Genomic DNA, 15,570 nt, shown 5'->3' on the forward strand with positions numbered 1-15,570 from the left:
TGATCTTGCATGCTCTCCGTTATTAGTAGAGGCTCTGGCCAAGTTTTTACTCTTAACTCCAAGAGGGAGTATTTATGCTCGATAGTGGGTTCATGCCTCCATTAAATCTGGGACAGTGACAGAAAGTTCTAAGGTTGTGGATGTGTTGTTGCCACTCGGGATAAAACATCGATGCTATGTCCGAGGATGTAGTTATTGATTACATTACGCACCATACTTAATGCAATTATCTGTTGTTTTCAACTTAATACTGGAAGGGGTTCGGATGATAACCTGAAGGTGGACTTTTTAGGCATAGCTGCATGCTGGATAGCGGTCTATGTACTTTGTCGTAATGCCCAATTAAATCTCACAATACTCATCATATCATGTATGTGCATTGTCATGCCCTCTCTATTTGTCAATTGCCCAACTGTAATTTGTTCACCCAACATGCTATTTATCTTATGGGAGAGACACCACTAGTGAACTGTGGACCCCGGTCCATTCTTTTACATCGAATACAATCTACTGCAATACTTGTTCTACTGTTCTCTGCAAACAATCATCATCCACACTATACATCTAATCCTTTGTTACAGCAAGCCGGTGAGATTGACAACCTCACTGTTTCGTTGGGGCAAAGTACTTTGGTTGTGTTGTGCAGGTTCCACGTTGGCGCCGGAATCCCTGGTGTTGCCCCGCACTACATCTCGCCGCCATCAACCTTCAACGTGCTTCTTGACTCCTACTGGTTCGATAAACCTTGGTTTCTAACTGAGGGAAACTTACTGCTGTACGCATCACACCTTCCAGTTGGGGTTCCCAACGGTCGCGTGATGTACGCGTGTCAAGCTAAATTTCTGGCGGCGTTGCCGGGGAGATCAAGACACGCTGCAAGGGGAGTCTCCACATCGCAATCTCTTTACTTTGTTTTTGTCTTGCTTTATTTTATTTACTACTTTGTTTGCTGCACTAAATCAAAATACAAAAAAATTAGTTGCTAGTTTTACTTTATTTACTATCTTGTTTGCTATATTAAAAACACAAAAAAATTAGTTACTTGCATTTACTTTATCTAGTTTGCTTTATTTACTATTGCTAAAATGGGTACTCCTGAAAATACTAAGTTGTGTGACTTTACAACCACAAATAATAATGATTTCTTATGCACACATATTGCTCCACCTGCTACTACAGCAGAATTCTTTGAAATTAAACCTGCTTTACTGAATCTTGTTATGCGAGAGCAATTTTCTGGTGTTAGTTCTGATGATGCTGCTGCCCATCTCAATAACTTTGTTGAACTATGTGAAATGCAAAATTATAAGGATGTAGATGGTGACATTATAAAATTAAAATTGTTTCTTTTCTCATTAAGAGGAAGAGCTAAAGATTGGTTGCTATCTCTGCCTAAGAATAGTATTGATTCATGGACTAAATGCAAGGATGCTTTTATTGGTAGATATTATCCCCCTGCTAAAATTATATCTTTGAGGAGTAGCATAATGAATTTTAAACAATTGGATACTGAGCATGTTGCACAAGCATGGGAAAGAATGAAATCTTTGGTTAAAAATTGCCCAACCCATGGACTGACTACTTGGATGATCATCCAAACCTTTTATGCAGGACTGAATTTTTCTTCGCGGAACCTATTGGATTCAGCTGCTGGAGGTACCTTTATGTCCATCACTCTTGGTGAAGCAACAAAGCTTCTTGATAATATGATGATTAATTACTCTGAATGGCACACGGAAAGAGCTCCACAAGGTAAGAAGGTAAATTCTGTCGAAGAAACCTCTTCCTTGAGTGATAAGATTGATGCTATTATGTCTATGCTTGTGAATGATAGGACTAATGTTGATCCTAATAATGTTCCGTTAGCTTCATTAGTTGCTCAAGAAGAACATGTTGATGTAAACTACATTAAAAATAATAATTTCAACAACAATGCTTACCGGAACAATTCTAGTAACAACTATAGGCCATATCCTTACAATAATGGCAACGGCTATGGTAATTCTTATGGGAATTCTTACAACAATAATAGGAACACACCCCCTGGACTTGAAGCCATGCATAAAGAATTTATTAGTACACAAACTGCTTTTAACAAATCTGTTGAAGAAAAGCTTGGGAAAATTGATATACTTGCTTCTAAAGTCGATAGTCTTGCTGCTGATGTTGATCTTTTGAAATCGAAAGTTATGCCTTATGAAAATCATAATAATAAAATTGTTACTATAGCAAATGCCATCCAAGTTAGAATTAATGAGAATATAAGATTGATGGCCGAATTGCGTGCTAGGTGGAAAAGAGAAGAAAATGAAAAAGAAGATAATATAGCTAAAGTTTGGACTATTACCACCACTAGTAATGCTAATTCTACACATGTTGCTGCACCTCCTACTAATAATGGTAAAAGAATTGGTGTTGGCAATGTTTCCACTTCTAATGCAATGCGCGAATAACTGCCTGAAACTGCTAAAATCATTGAAATCGCTGCATGATAAAACTGCTGAAATTTTTTCCAACGTTGGGGATGATGATCCCATTGCTTTAGATCATAATGGTTTGGATTTTGATGATTGTCACATCTCTGAAGTTATAAAGTTCTTACAAAAACTTGCTAAGAGTCCTAATGCTAGTGCTATAAATTTGGCTTTGACAAAACATATTACAAATGCTCTCATAAAAGCTAGAGAAGAGAAACTAGAACGCGAAACTTCTATTCCTAGGAAGTTAGAGGATGGTTGGGAGCCCATCATTAAGATGAAGGTCAATGACTTTGATTGTAATGCTTTATGTGATCTTGGTGCAAGTATTTCCGTTATGCCTAAGAAAATCTATAATATGCTTGACTTGCCACCATTGAAAAATTGTTATTTGGATGTTAATCTTGCTGATAACTCTACAAAGAAACCTTTGGGGAGAGTTGATAATGTTCGTATTACCGTTAACAATAACCTTGTCCCCGTTGATTTTGTTGTCTTGGATATTGAATGCAATGCATCTTGTCCCATTATATTGGGAAGACCTTTTCTTCGAATCACATTGGTGCTGTTATTGACATGAAGGAAGGTAATATTAAATATCAATTTCCTCTCAAGAAAGGTATGGAACACTTCCCTAGAAAGAGAATGAAGTTACCTTTTGATTCTATTATTAGAACAAATTATGATGTTGACACTTCGTCTCTTGATAACACTTGATACACCCTTTCTGCGCCTAGCTGAAAGGCGTTAAAGAAAAGCGCTTATGGGAGACAACCCATGTTTTTACTACAGTACTTTTATTTTATATTTGAGTCTTGGAAGTTGTTACTACTGTAGCAACCTCTTCTTATCTTAGTTTTGTGCATTGTTGTGCAAAGTAAAGTCGTTGATAGTAAGGTTCATACTAGATTTGGATTACTGCGCAGAAACAGATTTCTTTGTTGTCACGAATCTGGGTCTAATTCTCTATAGGTAACTCAGAAAATTATGCCAATTTACGTGAGTGATCCTCAGATATGTACGCAACTTTCATTAAATTTGAGAATTTTCATTTGAGCAAGTCTGGTGCCTCTTAGAAATTCATCTTTACGAACTGTTCTGTTTTGACAGATTCTGCCTTTTATTTCGCATTGCCTGTTTTGCTATGCTTGATGGATTTTTCGATTCCGTTGACTTTCAGTAGCTTTGTGCAATGTCCAGAAGTGTTAAGAATGATTATGTCACCTCTGAACATGTAAATTTTGATTGTGCACTAACCCTCTAATGAGTTGTTCTGAGTTTGGTGTGGAGGAAGTTTTCAAGGATCAATAGAGGGAGATGATACAACATGATCAAGGAGAGTGAAAGCTCTAAGCTTGGGGATGCCCCGGTGGTTCACCCCTGCATATATCAAGAAGACTCAAGCGTCTAAGCTTGGGGATGCCCAAGGCATTCCCTTCTTCATCGACAACATTATCAGGTTCCTTTAGTGAAACTATATTTTTATTCCATCACATCTTATGTACTTTGCTTGGAGCGTCGGTTTGTTTTTGTTTTTGTTTTGTTTGAATAAAATGGATCCTAGCATTCATTGTGTGGGAGAGAGACACGCTCCGCTGTTGCATATGGACAAATATGTCCTTAGGCTTTACTCATAACATTCATGGCGAAAGTTTCTTCTTCGTTAAATTGTTATATGGTTGGAATTGGAAAATGATACATGTAGTAATTGCTATAATGTTTTGGATAATGTGATACTTGGCAATTGTTGTGCTCATGTTTAAGCTTTTGCATCATATACTTTGCACCTATTAATGAAGAAATACATAGAGCTTGCTAAAATTTGGTTTGCATAATTGGTCTCTCTAAGGTCTAGATAATTTCTAGTATTGAGTTTGAACAACAAGGAAGACGGTGTAGAGTCTTATAATGTTTACAATATGTCTTTTATGTGAGTTTTGCTGCACCGGTTCATCCTTGTGTTTGTTTCAAATAAACCTTGCTAGCCTAAACCTTGTATCGAGAGGGAATACTTCTCATGCATCCAAATCCTTGAGCCAACCACTATGCCATTTGTGTCCACCATACCTACCTACTACATGGTATTTCTCTGTCATTCCAAAGTAAATTGCTTGAGTGCTACCTTTAAATTTCCATTCTTCATCTTTTGCAATATATAGCTCATGGGACAAATAGCCTAAAAACTATTGTGGTATTGAATATGTACTTATGCATTTTATCTCTTATTAAGTTGCTTGTTGAGCGATAACCATGTTCCTGGGGACGCCATCAACTACTCTTTGTTGAATATCATGTGAGTTGCTATGCATGTTCGTCTTGTCTGAAGTAAGGGAGATTTACCACTAAAATGGTTAGAGCATGCATAATGTTAGAGAAGAACATTGGGCCGCTAACTAAAGCCATGATCCATGGTGGAAGTTTCAGTTTTGGACAAATATCCTCAATCTCATATGAGAAAATTAACTGTTGTTGAATGCTTATGCATAAAAGATGAGTCCATTATCTGTTGTCTATGTTGTCCCGGTATGGATGTCTAAGTTGAGAATAATCAATAGCGAGAAATCCAATGCGAGCTTTCTCCTTAGACCTTTGTACAGGCGGCATAGAGGTACCCCTTTGTGACACTTGGTTAAAACATATGCATTGCAATGATAATCCAGGTAATCCGAGCTAATTAGGACAAGGTGCGGGCACTATTAGTATACTATGCATGAGGCTTGCAACTTGTAAGATATAATTTACATAACACATATGCTTTATTACTACCGTTGACAAAATTGTTTCTTGTTTTTAAAATCAAAGCTCTAGCACAAATATAGCAATCGATGCTTCCCTCTGCGAAGGGTCATTCTTTTACTTTTATGTTGAGTCAGTTCACCTATTTCTCTCCATCTTAAGAAGCAAACACTTGTGTGAACTGTGCATTGATTCCTACATACTTGCATATTGCACTTGTTATATTACTCTATGTTGACAACTATCCATGAGATATACATGTTACAAGTTGAAAGCAACCGCTGAAACTTAATCTTCCTTTATGTTGCTTCAATACCTTTACTTTGAATTATTGCTTTATGAGTTAACTCTTATGCAAGACTTATTGATGCTTGTCTTGAAGTACTATTCATGAAAAGTCTTTGCTATATGATTCATTTGTTTACTCATGTCATTTACATTGTTTGGATCGCTGCATTCATTACATATGCTTACAATAGTATGATCAAGGTTATGATGGCATGTCACTCCAGAAATTATCTTTGTTATCGTTTACCTGCTCGGGACGAGCAGGAACTAAGCTTGGGGATGCTGATACGTCTCCGACGTATCGATAATTTCTTATGTTCCATGCCACATTATTGATGATATCTACATGTTTTATGCATACTTTATGTCATATTTATGCATTTTCCGGCACTAACCTATTAACGAGATGCCGAAGAGCCATTTGCTGTTTTCTGCTGTTTTTGGTTTCAGAAATCCTAGTAAGGAAATATTCTCGGAATTGGACGAAATCAACGCCCAGGGGCCTATTTTCACACGAAGCTTCCAGAAGACCGAAGGGAAGACGAAGTGGGACCACGAGGTGGCCACACAGCAGGGCGGCGCGGCCCAAGCCCTGGCCGCGCCGGCCTAGTGTGTGGGCCCCCCGTGTGGCCCCCTGACCTGCCCTTCCGCCTACATATAGTCTTCGTCGCGAAACCCCCAGTACCGAGAGCCACGATACGGAAACCCTTCCAGAGACGCCGCCGCCGCCAATCCCATCCCGGGGGATTCAGGAGATCGCCTCCGGTACCCTGCCGGAGAGGGGAATCATCTCCCGGAGGACTCTTCACCGCCAGGGTCGCCTCCGGAGTGATGAGTGAGTAGTTCACCCCTGGACTATGGGTCCATAGCAGTAGCTAGATGGTTGTCTTCTCCTTATGCTTCATTGTCGGGTTTTGTGAGCTGCCTAACATGATCAAGATCATCTATCTATAATACTATATATTGTGTTTGTTGGGATCCGATGGATAGAGAATACTATGTTATGTTGATTATCAATCTATTACCTATGTGTTGTTTATGATCTTGCATGCTCTCCGTTATTAGTAGAGGCACTGGCCAAGTTTTTACTCTTAACTCCAAGAGAGAGTATTTATGCTCGATAGTGGGTTCATGCCTCCATTAAATCTGGGACAGTGACAGAAAGTTCTAAGGTTGTGGATGTGCTGTTGCCACTAGGGATAAAACATCGATGCTATGTCCGAGGATGTAGTTATTGATTACATTACGCACCATACTTAATGCAATTGTCTGTTGTTTTCAACTTAATACTGGAAGGGGTTCGGATGATAACCTGAATGTGGACTTTTTAGGCATAGATGCATGCTGGATAGCGGTCTATGTACTTTGTCGTAATGCCCAATTAAATCTCACAATACTCATCATATCATGTATGTGCATTGTCATGCCCTCTCTATTTGACAATTGCCCAACTGTAATTTGTTCACCCAACATGTTATTTATCTTATGGGAGAGACACCACTAGTGAACTGTGGACCCCGGTCCATTCTTTTATATCGAATACAATCTACTGCAATACGTGTTCTACTGTTCTCTGCAAACAATCATCATCCACACTATACATCTAATCCTTTGTTACAGCAAGCCGGTGAGATTGACAACCTCACTGTTTCGTTGGGGCAAAGTACTTTGGTTGTGTTGTGCAGGTTCCACGTTGGCGCCGGAATCCCTGGTGTTGCGCCGCACTACATCTCGCCGCCATCAACCTTCAACGTGCTTCTTGACTCCTACTGGTTCGATAAACCTTGGTTTCTAACTGAGGAAAACTTACTGCTGTACGCATCACACCTTCCACTTGGGGTTCCCAACGGTCGCGTGCTGTACGCGTGTCAGTCCCCGGCGGTACGGTGGTCGGCTTCCGGTGGCGTTTCTGCGACGGAGGGATGCTGTCGACGGCACTCGTGAAAAATGGCTCACTCTCGAGTGAGTTCTGGCCCAACACTGTAGCTTCCAGCTCTGCTCCGAATCCTCGTAGGTGTTTTGGCTGAGCACGTTGGTCGTGCTTCCGGTTGTAGCTTCTTTGGTAGTTTGTGTGGGTGTGTGGTCTCGATCTGTAAGCTGGGTTCAGCACTATGTATCATTTTCGACGTTGGTGGCTTTGTTAATTTAAAGTTGGGTACTTGTGCCTTTTATCTAAAAAAAAACTATACACCAAAAATTAATCGACATATGCAAGAATGTGCTAGAGTAACTGTTGATGTGAACGCTTGCACCTTCACATATGCATAGTACGACAGTAGATTCATTTCAATAATCAATTGCCATGTGTAGGCGCCCGAAATTGATCAGAAAATTAGTATGTTTTAGTTTTAACTTCTAACTATACACCAAAAAATAATCGAACATGTATGCATGACTTTTATTTGCAGATCAATCGCGTGAAGCAATTCCGTTGGAGAGAACATGACCGAGCCAAGATCGTGAAGCTCACAAACCTATAAATAAGAGAAACGGTTATGACAAATCAAAGACACCCAAGAGCATGACCCGGCCTCAAAATCAAGCTCTTAATAAAGGACCAGGAATACATCAACCAAGACCAAGCAGCACACATCCCTCACTCAACCAATGGCGGCTGCCAGTCTTGTCTTCCTAGTCCTCTTCCTTGCAGCAACGGCGACACTGAAGCAGGCTGCCGGAAGGGTAGACCCGCGGAACCTTCCGGTGGAGAAGGAAGCAGCAGCCACAGCTGGAGGTGTTGTTGTCTTCCTCCCGCCACTTCCCGCTCTGCCTAGTTACCCGCCACTGCCACCGCTCCCAAGCATACCACCTTTCCCCACCTTCCCCGGCTTCACGCCCACGCCCGTTTCTTCTTCCCAACCGGCCAACTGCATGGACCCTCTGACGCCGGTGTACTCGTGCGTAGAATACCTTACCTCAGCCACCGCAGCTCCTACGCAGATATGCTGTCAAAACTTCCGTGAGCTAGTGAACAGCAATGGTAGCATCTGCCTTTGCCATGTGATAACTGCCAACCCACGCCTGATGAGGTACATTAACGGCACAATAAGTCAGCTGCGAATGCTCACTCTTCCCTTCACCTGCGGCAGCAGAATCCCGTTGGAGTTAGTTTCTTGTTTCGGTACGTAAGCTTCCCCGCTTTCTTTTCTTGAGGTTTAAATGAAAATTCTACTGACTACTGGTATGATTTCATTGCAGTTGAAACTATTCCGCCATTCCCTTGATCAACACTCCAGCGGCAAGTTGAAGACTAAAGATATAACATGACTAAGCTGCTCATGTGCTTACTCCAGCGGCAAGTTGAAGACTAAAGATATAACATGCATCTAGCTAGGCATGAGTTCTACTAGTGCAAGCATCTCATTACGCTAGCTAGTTCTGTTTAACTGCATGTTTGAAAGTAATGTATGAGCAAATGTGTGTAACCTAATTTATCTGATATATCTTTACTATTAAATGGCAATGTGACCGTTGTACGTCTAGAATTTTTTTATTTTGCATTTAGCTTACTATTAAACGGCAATGCGATAAGGTCGTACGTCCAGAATTTTTTATTTTACATTTAGCCCCTCAATACTTGGAACATCAAGGTCTGGTGCTAGAAAAGGGGAACGGCCTGGGCCGAGCTCCGTGCGCCGCCCGCTGCCGGCCGCCACTGCTACCCGTGCGCACCGCCTAGAGTAGAGCGACCACCACCCTGACGGTGAGATCCACTCGCCCTTCGTCTGTCACCGCGCACCACCCCGGCTAGCTACCACACGCGACCCCACAGCCATCCACGCTTGTGGCCACGACCTCCCGGGGATCTCATCCGACTGCCGCCCCGTCTTGCTGACCGATCTCCAAGGGGTCACCTCCGAGTGCCGCGCCGGCCGGCTAGACTCTCCGCCAGGTACATACGCCAATCGTGTCTGTGCCCATCCAGTAAGGAGACGAGATGTACGTCAGCCCACAGTTGGTTTCAGACTTCACTAGCTCCTCTTTTGCGTGATTTAGCATGTTGATTGAATTTATGCACACTGAATAGCTGATTTAGGATAGGGTTGTTCAGAAAATGCGTTGGCCTCAACCTGGCTGCCAATCTTATCCACTACCACAAGGATTGAGTCATGACCATGTTTTGTTCGTGGTAAGCCTATTACAAAGTCCATGTTTATATCGGACCAAGGAGCATATGAAATAGGTAAAGGTGTGTAAAGACCGTAAGGGTTGGTGGTAGACTTAGCTTGTAAGCACGTGGTGCAACGGTTGCATATGCACATCTCGCTTCATCTTCGGCCAATAGTAATGGGTTCAAGTAACCATACAACTATTAATATGTTTTCACTTGGAATGAGCCTTTAACAACTTAAAATAATTTTAGTAAAGCAGTATCCCAACATCCTAATTTAGGTTCTTTTTTGTGTGTGTATCACTAATATGTACAGCGAGTGTTCTAGCTACCATATACTGCTACAAGTTACTGAATGTATGGTCAATAACTTGCTTAGGGTGTTGCTGTACTGCCTCATCAGCGCATAGTGCGAGTTGCCGTTCAAGAATTCATGGTCTAACTGCAGCAGTCCACCATGCCTAACCAGGTACTGGTAGTAGGCGTTGTGAATCTGTCAGTGGTTTGCACCTCGAAGGGAGCGGGGCTGTTGTCACTGACCGACAAGGGGCATGTGCCTTGCGCCATAGCGTTGTTAGGTTATTAATGGTGATAGTGAAGTGGAACTTTATAGGCCATTCAATAACCATTTTTCAGAATATTTGTGTGCATGTTGATTGTTGCTTTGTCGCGAAATTCTGTTGCATACATGTTGTGCTGAACAGTGGGATTTTGGTAGGGTTGGAGTACACCGAAAATAAGTGAGTGACATCTGGTGCTTGGTACTCACTTGATAACTTGACGAGCGAGAGATTTGGTATCTCGTTTGGAGTTGCTCTTATCGTGTTTCTAGCTTATTACATCAGGTATCAAGCCCTTAGCCTAATACCAGTATAGTATAGTTGATGAGGGAGGTGTGAGGGAGGGCTTCATGGTTTTTGTTATGTAGCCATGTACGCAATTAACCCATGTTTACGAAGAAGCTAGCTGACCCTCATAGGCAGACGTAGGAATAGGTCACCTATAGGAAGGAGAAGATTAACGAAATTTTTGCGACAAACATGTCCAGTCTGAACCAAAAATGGTTGTTTTTTATTACAAGGTATGTTAACCATGCGAGCATATTGCAGATGCATTGTTTTATATTTTTATAAGTTAGTAATTGTTTTTTCCGCTTCGCAGCAACGCGCGGGCATAGTGCTATATTTTTATAACTTCGCATACCCAATCTAAAAATCCTGGCTCCGCCGCTGCTCCTGCAGCTGCCCACATGTTCCAACCTTACCTATTTGCGCAATTATAGCTTCAACTTAATGTACTCCCTCCGACCCGAATTACTGTTCGGGAGAGTGTTATCAGTTGTTTTTACAATAACCCCTCGTGAATTCAAAATAATTTGCAATCAGGTCCAAATCAGGAGGTCGTCTTCCTCCAGGAGGAGGCCGACGGCGCGGCACTGCCGTCTGCAGCTCCCCGGCGAGAGGGAGTTCGGGGCGGATCCGCTCGGTGTCGGGAGGCTCCCGCGGAGGGCCCACCGGCCGGTCGCTTCTCCTTTCCCTGCGCAGGAAGGCCTCGTGGGCGACCTCACCGAGCTCCTCTTCCTCGACACCGACTGCGCCGTCGAGGTCATCCGGCGGCCGTCGAGGTTTGGCCTTCTCTTCCTCGAGACCCACTCTGCCGCCGCTGCGCTGCCTTCGTCCGCACTCGCGGCCGTTCCGTCCGTGCCCCTCGCGTCGTAGTCCGGGACGTCGCCCTGCTCCGCCGGGAACGGGGGACGCGCAGGAGCAGAGTGAAGGCCTCCCGCGGGTGACGCCCTGCTCCGCGGTGGACGCGACGGAGCAGCTCGCAACGGCACAAGGGTACGGCGCTCTCATTCTCTCAATGCTTGGTCTCCTGATGTTAGCTCCGTGTTCTGCTCCGGATCCACGATTCTGCTCTGTGTCATTCTCTCAATGCTTGAATCTCCTGATGCACGATTCGCGCGCGCCTGCCAATTTTGCTCCGGATCGCGCCGATCTCGCTTTCCTTTCCAAGGAGATACAGCTGTTTTTGTTCCAAAAATGGGTGAATTCCTCTGTTAGCTGCAGTGTTCTTCCGTTGGGGGCGAGATGGTGTTCTTTCTCGTCCTCTGTTAGCACTTGCCCAAATCAGAGCAATGTCGCCGGTAAAAGCAGAGCACGGACAGGGTTCTGCATCCATCAAGAATTGGTGATTTAGTATGTGCAGAGGAATCGCAAATATCACACAGCAACATGAGATTGTCCTCACCACCTTAATTGCACTCTATGCATACAACATTTTCATATTGATCTAACTAACGCCTCATTTCTTCTTCAGTTGGCTGGTATACCTGTCCAAGGACGAAACAGAAATATTAGACAATAATATGTTGACAGGACATCCAGTATACTTGCTTCATTTGAGCTGGACATCCAGTATACTTGCTATCATCCAAGGAGAGGCCAACTTAATAACCTGCAGATGTGGATTGTACTCAGTACTTTGTCAGTTTTTAATCAACTTACTGAAACAATTAAACAATCAACTGGACGCACCCATTCATGCAGTAGGCAATCTGAAACTGAACCCCAGCAATGTACTGGAGTCCTTTGTCGGAGTACTTTTGTATTGAGTAATCAACTGAAACCCAGCAATGCACGGGAGTATGATCAGTAGTCAATATGAAACTGAAACCCATTCAATGTACTCAACTGAATCCTTTGCTGAAAATGGAGTACAATGTACTGGGGATGCGGATTATACTCAGTAGTTTGTGTTTCTTGCTGAAACTGAATCCTTTGGTGAAACTAAAACCAATGTACTGAAGTAGCAATCAACTGAAACATTCAGCATTTGGAGTGGAAAAGATTTGTGGAGATATGCATCTGTGTCTAAATCTTCCACATTTATTGGTAGTTACTTGTATTTCATCAAAGCATAGAATGCTTGCACCACATTTATTTGCTTGAGCTGGAACTTGTGCTTCCTGGAATCTGTACATGCAAGTAGGGAACAAGTGTGTTATCCTTAACTTCTAGCTACAGAAACTTTATGGGTGTAATGACTATGGTATCTTTTCTGCAGCTCGCCCAGTCCACAATAGGAGAAAATGGTCCTCCTTTTTGATATCAATTTAACTCCTCCACAAGAGCAGGATGATGCAGGGAGGGATCTGGATCTCAATTTCAGTCCGCATACTCCAGAACATGCTGCTCAGCTAGGACATGTTTCAGAAGAAGAACACCAAGAACAAGAACATGTTGCTCAGCTAGGACATGTTCCAGAAGAAGAACACCAAGAACAAGAACATGCCGCGGAGCCAGATTAGATTCTAGAAGAAGAACAAGAACATGGTGTGCAGAGGCACCATAAAGATATGTCGGGGAGTTATAAATTTGGTGCATATATTGCACTGAAAGCTCTAGGCAATGATAGACCCGTGGTGAAGGCGGATAAAGAAATTGTCGCTCAACTTTTGGGAATAAGTCTTAGATCTGTTGAGAAGACATGGAAGAAGGCCATAGATCAAGAGGGAAGAAATGAAGTGCTTGATTTCTCAAACAAGCGGAAGGGAAGATGCGGAAGAAAGAGGAGAGAGCTTAATCTCGACGAAAGGGTGCCTAAAGTTCCACTAAACAAAAGGGGTACATTGAGGGCGCTAGCAAGGTCCCTTGATGTCCCTTTCCCGACACTTCAAAGACGGTTGGCATGGGGCGATTTAAGGCGCCATACTAATAGTCTGAAGCCATATCTATCTTTGGAAAACAGACTCAGAAGACTTCTATATTGCATCTCAATGATAGATGAACCATCAATAACAGATGCAAAGCTTATCTTCAAAATGATGGGGAACATAATGCATATGGATGAAAAATGGTTTGATATGAAAAAGCGTAATCGAACATATTACCTAACTCCAGAAGAACCGGATCCAGTTTGCACTATCCATAACCATAACAACATCGGTAAGGTGATGTTCCTAACTCTGGTTGCAAGACCAAGATTTGATGCACAAGGCAATATGACATTTGATGGAAAGGTCGGAATTTGGGCTTTTGTCATAGAGGATGTGGCCAAGTACAACTCAAAGTATCAGACAAAAGGCGATTTGATGCTAAAGAATCTCAATGTTACTAGAGACGTGATGCGGGAATACCTCTGTGAGAAGGTAATTCCAGCAATTGTTGAAGTATGGCCCGAGGATGGAGACGTGGAAACCATATGGATACAACAGGACAATGCAAGAACACATGTTCCGCCTGATGATCCTATTTTTCAAGCCGCCGTAAAAGCTTCAGGATTGGATATTAGGTTGACTTTTCAAGCTCCTAACTCCCCAGATGTGAATGTTCTGGATCTCTGCTTCTTCAGTTCAATTCAATCCTTGGAATTTGAGAGTGCACCTAACACTCTCAAAGAACTGATAGAATCAGTAGAACAAGCTTACGATGCATATGACGTGAATACACTTGCCAAAGTGTATGTCACCTTGCAGTCTGTCCTTGTGCAGATTATGAAAAACCAGGGTGGAAATACATATAAGCTAATTCACATGGGCAAGGACAAAATGATAAAGGAGGGAAACTTTCCTGACACACTAGAGGTTGATAGCGAACTATATGAGGAAACCTTAAAGTTGATGGAGGAATATGAGAAGCAACTAAAGGAGGAAGAGGAGGAAAAGATCGAGGCTACACAAGCAAAGAAAGCATCAAAGAGAAAAGGAAGATCCCAATTAATTGTGGATGATGACACTATTATCGCAGCAAAAGAATATAGCACATGGTTGAAGGACCCATCAAGCATTATCCGTCCATGGCGTCGAGTCAAGATGGTATGTCAATGTCCTATTGCTTGTAATTATCTGTATTAAGATGGGTCTAAACTGATGCATCTTACTCACAGAATTGTATGTCTACTATTTACAGAAACTTGACCTCATCCGGGAAACACAAATAGGCGAATTTGAAGCTGCAAGACAATCAAGAATAGAAGAAGAAAAGCCTAAGCAGGAGAAGAGGAAGGGAAAACAACCAATAATAGAAGAAGCGAAGCCCAAGGAGAAGAAGAGGATCAAGAAGAGAAGAGGAAGATAAGAGGATCAACAAGAGGAGCAAGAGGAGAAGAAGATCGAGGGAAAACAACCGGCCAAAGCATCAAAGAGAAAAGCACGCAGGACTGGCCCCCAAGTAATTGTGGATGATCACATAATTATCCCAGGAAATACATATGATACATGGTTGAATGACCCATCAAGCCTTGTCCGTCAAAGGCATCGAGTCGAGACACAGAAAATTAACCTCATTCGGGAAACCAAAATAGGAGAATTCCAAGCTTCAATACAAGAGAAGCTCGGATAAGGAGGGCGCAAACAAATAGTCCTAAAATAGCTAGCATGGAGTTCTGTACAATTGAACAGAGGAGAAGCAGGGTATATTGAACAAGGAGCAAACAAATGTAAAGTAGAAGCATGGTATATTGCAAAAAAATGTAAAGGTGAAGATGGCTGTATATAATTATGTTGGCTGTAATTGTTTGAACTCAAGTAGTAATTGTTTGAACTCAAGTCATTATTCTACAACTGTGTTTCCTACTATTCATATACTTACTTGATGGCATGTGTAGATTGCAATGACAGAGACAAGGAGTAATAGATTGATGGAATATACTGGCATGCATAATTGATTATAGGAGCATCATACAGTTCTAACTGTATAATATATGCACACTTTAAGCACAATATCATTGATCACTACCAATTGTTCAACATGTCAAAGGAGCAACATGTAAATAATCAAGACAAGAATGGAAAGCTAGTGGGACAGCTTACAAATTAGAGGTTAACTTTCTGGACGCTTGATGGCTTGTCCCTGTTCTTGGAATAACACCAACTGCATATTGTTCTGATTTTCAGTTTGTCTGTTTTGCGACAACTCTTTCCAAGAAAGCCTTCAAATCAACAACATGACAATTCTTTCT

The sequence above is a fragment of the Lolium perenne genome, chromosome 4 (assembly GCF_019359855.2).
Source record: "Lolium perenne isolate Kyuss_39 chromosome 4, Kyuss_2.0, whole genome shotgun sequence".
NCBI lineage: Eukaryota > Viridiplantae > Streptophyta > Magnoliopsida > Poales > Poaceae > Lolium > Lolium perenne.